The sequence below is a fragment of the Mustela erminea genome, chromosome 3 (genome assembly GCF_009829155.1).
Source record: "Mustela erminea isolate mMusErm1 chromosome 3, mMusErm1.Pri, whole genome shotgun sequence".
In the NCBI taxonomy this organism is placed as follows: domain Eukaryota; kingdom Metazoa; phylum Chordata; class Mammalia; order Carnivora; family Mustelidae; genus Mustela; species Mustela erminea.
Window position 1 is genome coordinate 140,395,898 of NC_045616.1, and position 5,811 is coordinate 140,401,708.

The 5,811-nt window shown below is 42.8% G+C and overlaps 1 pseudogene; it reads right to left on the reverse strand.

Moving 5' to 3' along the window:
* Positions 1-1,842: 1,842 nt before the first annotated feature.
* On the reverse strand, positions 1,843-5,439 carry LOC116587260 (annotated as a pseudogene).
* Positions 5,440-5,811: the final 372 nt, after the last annotated feature.

Genomic DNA, 5,811 nt, shown 5'->3' on the forward strand with positions numbered 1-5,811 from the left:
AATTATGAGAAAATAAATGTCTATTGTTTAAGCCACAGGCTGTGGTATTGTATTATGACAGTTCGAGCAGACTAGGACACTTGTGTCACACATATTCCTTCCCTACCGTATCCTCAACCCCACCTGTGGCCATTTACAAAATCAGAGATTGCATTGTTCTGGAAAATGGCTAATTAAAAGCAAAAATCTCAATCAAGATGTGAACTCAAGAATTTTCACGGCAGTGTTTATTTACTTCTCAGCTGAACTTAAATGACCCACAAAACTTCTCAACATTTTTCTGTGTATGGGGTCATAGGATTTCAGTGTTGGGAAAGAGATAACCCATACTGTGACAGAAATTGGGATACGTTGCCTTATGCATCCCAACCCCAGAAGATTCCCTTCTGGATCTTGGCCTGTCTTGATATGGGAGGCATATAGCCGACCTCTCTGTCCCCTCTTAACATCTTGCTTTGTCATTCACTTGTTTTATCAGTGAAACATGAGCGGAAGTCATGACGTGCAGGTTTTAGCAGAAATTTTAATAGCCACTGTTGGTTTTGCCAGTTTTCTCATTCATTTCTCTATGGCAATTACAAGACATGTTTGAGAATTGGAGCTACATGATTCCAACTCCCAGCCATTGGGTTCCCCCAGCTGCTCAGTCTCTCTGAGACTCTAGTCACTGCATATGAAAGAGGAGCCATTTCTGCTCTGCTATGCTGAAACTATTAACACACAGAATCATGATCGTAATCAAATTATTTTTTTAAAACACTAAGTTGTGATTGGTAGTTGTGCATTGCAGATTTAGCCAGGTTTGCCTGTCAAAGAGTTTTTGTAAAAACCCTTTGTGCCTAATGTGAAGATGTGTCTTTCCTGGGAATTTTGCAATTGCAAAAATTACAAAAAAAATTTGCAATCTTTGAGGTACTCCAAGGACATATATATAGCTATTTCTTTAATGCATTTTATTTTTTTACATAAAATGTTCAGGAAAAATTGGGTAATGTAAAGTGATTTTAAGCAGCAAATCAATCTTATCAACAGAGCACCAGACCTGTAAGAAACAAAAACAAAAACAAACAGAGCACCAGACTGTGGGAAACCACAAGGCAGCCTGCTTTGGAATATTTATATGATAACAAGTTAAACCTTGTAGGAGAACTTAAACCATCAGTACAGAGCCTTTCCTGTGATCTAGCACAAGGAGTCTAAAAGCAAAATGAAAAACAAACAACACCAGGAAAAATCAAACCAATCATTTTCAATATATTCATGTATACATTAAAATATAATACAGAGGGGCGCCTGGGTGGCTCAGTGGGTTAAAGCCTCTGCCTTCGGCTCAGGTCATGATCTCAGGGTCCTGGGATCGAGCCCCACATCGGGCTCTCTGCTCAGCAGGGAGCCTGCTTCCCCCTCTCTCTGCCTGCCTCTCGGCCTACTTGAGATCTCTGTCTGTCAAAAAAAAAAAAAAATATATATATATATATAATACAGATTGTCAGGGTGAGTGGTCAAGGGAGGGGATGAGCATGGGTTTGGGCACTCACAGCCCCTTCAGGGAGGAGTCGCCGGTTTGGGAATGGGGTTAGGGATCTTCGCAGGATCCTTCCCTACGCCCTTCCCTCTGATGGCCTCCAACCACACCCCACACAGCTGACAAGCATGGATCAGTTGTTGTACATGGAGCTCATTTCCATGGTTTTCATTTGAAATATGCAGGTGTCAATTCCCCAGGGTGATGTGTCACCAGTAGCACAGCCCTGGAGGGTGGGTGGGTCAATGGGCCCACAGTGTTTCTCCTCCCTAGTGTATCCTACCTGTTCACCTGTCCTCCCACCCTGGCCCCATGAGTCACTCTAATTCAGTTTCTTTGGTTTTGTAAACAGCCCCACGCTTATGCATGTACTTTTTAACATACTTGTTGGTTTCGTGTTTCACATTCTCTTTGTACTCTGGGTCCTCAGGTTCTTATAGTATTTCAGCTCCTTATTCATAATATCCTGAGTCAGCTTGTGAGCAAGGTGTTTGAAGACTTCAGTTGTAATTCTTTCCATTTTGCAGTCAGGTTTCCGGTAAGGGTTCATACCCTGGACAACGAACTGGAGCATCTCTTCTCTGAATACTTCCTCGCTTTTCTTAGCCAGCTCACTTCAGGTGTCTCCTTCTGCTGCCTTGGGCTTTTTTGAGGTCTTCCTGGGTTTTTCATCATATGTCAGGGTTCTTAGGTCCATCTCAGCTTCATGTTCAAGGCTGGCATCCTCTCCTGGGCCTTCCCAAGTAGGAGGGTCCCACTGAGTCTGCCTTGTGATCTCATCTCCCTTTTGGATCTTGGCCTGTCTTCTAGTTGGGAGCTAAGACAATGGATTTTTGGATTGGGAGAAGAGGGGGGTGGCAGACCCAGAAGATTATTTTTGCTACCATTTCAGGAGGTTGTAAGGACCGAGGTCGCCATGTTGCAACTTGCAGTCATGGCTGCAATTTTCTGTACCATCGTTGCATGGGCTGTGCATGAGCTGTGGAAATCTGTTGTTCCTGGGTGTACTGATGACTTGGCTGGGCATAACTGTACAGCTGGTGGAGCTGTCTGTGAGTAGGGTTGATGTCACACCATAGACAGTTGGATAAATATGTCCTTGGAAATATATGATTGCTTGAGACTGCAGCAGGAGAGTACTGCTGCTGGACACCGACAGGCTATTGGTTTGAATCCCAGACCCCAGATTTTATCTGTGTACTTGGCCTGGGGCTGGGCACTGGCAAAATGGTGATGCTGGAAGTCTTGGTGAACCTCATCATCACTTTGGGTCACATACTGTGAACTGGAAACTTCGCAGGGGCTGCCACATGCAAAGGGGCAGTGAGGGGTTCCATACAGAGTTCCACTAAGGGCTGAGAATGATCGTAAGGAGCATGAGAACACACAGGGTCCATGCTGGGTGTGGGGAGGAGGACCTTTCCAGCAATGTCCATTGTTAGGATCCATGCTGGCCTGCATGGGATAACCTGGTGAGTAGCCAGCAAAGGGATGATGAGGGGCATTGTAGCCAAGAGAGTCAGAGGGCAGTGGAGATGTCATTCCCAGGGTCTCCATCCACTGCTGTTGTTTCTGAGCTTCCCACAGGGCCGCCTCTTGATCAAACAACATCCAGTGCTGCTCTCTAGAAAAGTGTATTATGGTCTTTAATTTGTACTTTCTTTCTAGAAGTTGGTGTATCATATCTGATATTTTGATCCCACCCACAGGCAGAAGAAGGTGGTTAGAGGGAGCCCCTTCATCTCCTTTTCCCTCTTTTGAGTTTGCTTGTCCAGGTCTACCTCTCTTGACCTTTTAGGAGTCTTTGGGGTGGCTGTTGATCTCTGAAACCAACAGCATCCCTTCCTTTTCCAGTTTCTGTGTTCTCCTTCTCAGTTTGACTTCCCTTTGGAATTCAGCCTACCTCCTTTAGGTCTTTTCAACTACCCATGAGCTTGGTGGCTAAATCTCTCCTACCTACTCTTTCATCTGTGTGTTCTTGGTTCCCCCAAGTCTCCACATCAGATAGCCTGCTCTTTGTCTTGGAATGGTGTTTCCTCAGCAATAGTTGCTTCCAGTTCCTTGTCCCTGCCCTCCTTGGCCATATTGTAGCACCAACCTTGGCTTCAGATGTGGAAAGCTTATTGGGTTTCATGGCAGTTTCACCGTCAACTTCAGATTCAGACACCTGTTGTGTCACTGTTGATACCTCCACCGCTTCATCTACAGGGACTTTTTCAAACTAGATATAGGCTCTTTTCTGATGTTAGTTTTCAACATGCAGGTTCTCAGAAAATGTAGATATTACAAGTTCATGGTTATGTACATTTTTCCACCAGAGACCTGTGTACCAGACACCTTATAGACCTCAGCTGAAGCAGTTCCAATGTTAGCTGATGTGCAGACCACAGGATTTTTTTTTTTCTTTGTTTTAAACTGTTTTAGGTTACCAATTGGTAGAAATGAAAGTAGTCACTAAATTTGATAGTTGATTGATTCATCTTTAAATATTTTATTTATTTATTTATTCATTCATTTGAGAGGGGAGAGAGGGAGAGAGAGTGCATGGGGGAGAAGCAAAAGGAGAGGGATAAGCAGAATCTACGCTAAGCACAGAGCCTGATGCTGGGCTTGATCTCACAACCCTGAGATCATGATCTGAGCCCAAATCAAGAGTCACAGGCTTAACCGACTAAGCCACCCAGGCTCCTGGATACTTGATTTATTAAAGAACCTTTGGTTGAAAAGCATTTTCTCTCAGAAATGGTTATTCTCTTGTCGTTTAGCACTAAGTATTGCTGTTGAGAAATCTGGTTATGCTGCAGTTGGGCCTTTTTCTAAAATCGCGCCCTGGCTTGGCTTCTTCCCCTTCACTGTTATACTTCTGCCTTATCCTGTACAATTTTTCTTGGGAGCCTACTCTTAGTAAATTACTTACACACACCTCCAGTTCTCAGGGTTTGCTTCCTGACATCACAGGTAGGACAGGTAGAAGAATTAAATGTTTTATCCTCCAAGAAATAGGCATTTCAAAGAAGGGTAAAAAGCCATTGAGGTGCAGAGAGGTCACTAAGTAGGCCCTTGATTCTTGAGGTAATTCAAGTAGGGAAGGATAAGAGAGCATGAGAAGTTTCATTTGAGAAAGCCAAAGGTAGCGCATTTTAAATCAAAAACATTGCAGAGTCTCTACTCTTCTTTCAGACATCTGCTTTTTTGGTGAAATTTTAGCTTCTACCATCTTATAAATACCAGCTGGACACCTTTTGTTCCTGTCTCAACTTCTGGATAGCCTTTGAATTCTGATAGGTTATTGTTAATAAGGTAAATATATTGCAAAGTCTAATCAAATTATTCAGTGTCTTGCTTTTTTATTTATCAAATAAAAGATCACAAGCTTCAGATACAAGAAATTTATTGAAAAGCTTTCATGTGCATCTAAACACCAACTACTTCATTTTCCTCAGGACATTAATCTTTCTATTTATCTTCTTTGCTTTTTCATATGTTCCGACCCTGGCACAGTATCACAAATTCATAAGGGCACAATGAAAACAATACTGCTTGTGCCTGTGCTGTGACAATTTGTTACCACGTCCCCAAAGAAGAAAACGTGTAAAAGTTCCACTTTAAACCACGTTTTCAATAAGATTCTTCATTTGCTATTATCTCCCTTTCGGTCTCGGTATTCGTAGTTGCCTACGGAGATACTATTCCCACTGTTCACTAAAGTTCCTGCTGTGCCGGAAAGCTAGTTCCTGACAGTTAGTTCACAGTCACCTCTGTGAGAAGAAACTAGGGCTCCCAAACTCAAAAATGCTTGCTCCAGAAGAAAAATGCTCATATGTTTTATTTCTACTGTCTTCCGACATTCCCATTGCTGATAAATTATAGAAAGAGGACAAACGAAGGATGAGTTCCGCGATTAACATTTCCATGCTGGCGCTGACCTCCCACTGGGATATATTTCCCACCTGACAGGTGGTCTATTCTGCTGAAGTACTACTGAGCTGGTGAACTTAAGCAAGAAATATGACCCACCTCTCAGACCTCAGAGCAGCAGGGTTCACGTAACCATCTGAAAATCTCATGTTGAAAATCTCTTCAGTAATATCTTTATTAACTGGCACCTCTGATCTGCCCACTTGGAAATTTCTGTGGTTGATGGAAAAGGAGATAATAGAACGAGTGCCTTGTTCCTCAAATCTTCTAGGAAAATCTCTCACCAGTGTCTGAAAGACTTCTAATGGGCTTTGATTATAAACTTAAGAAAACTATACTTACATCATGAAATAGCATATGTAGTCTTT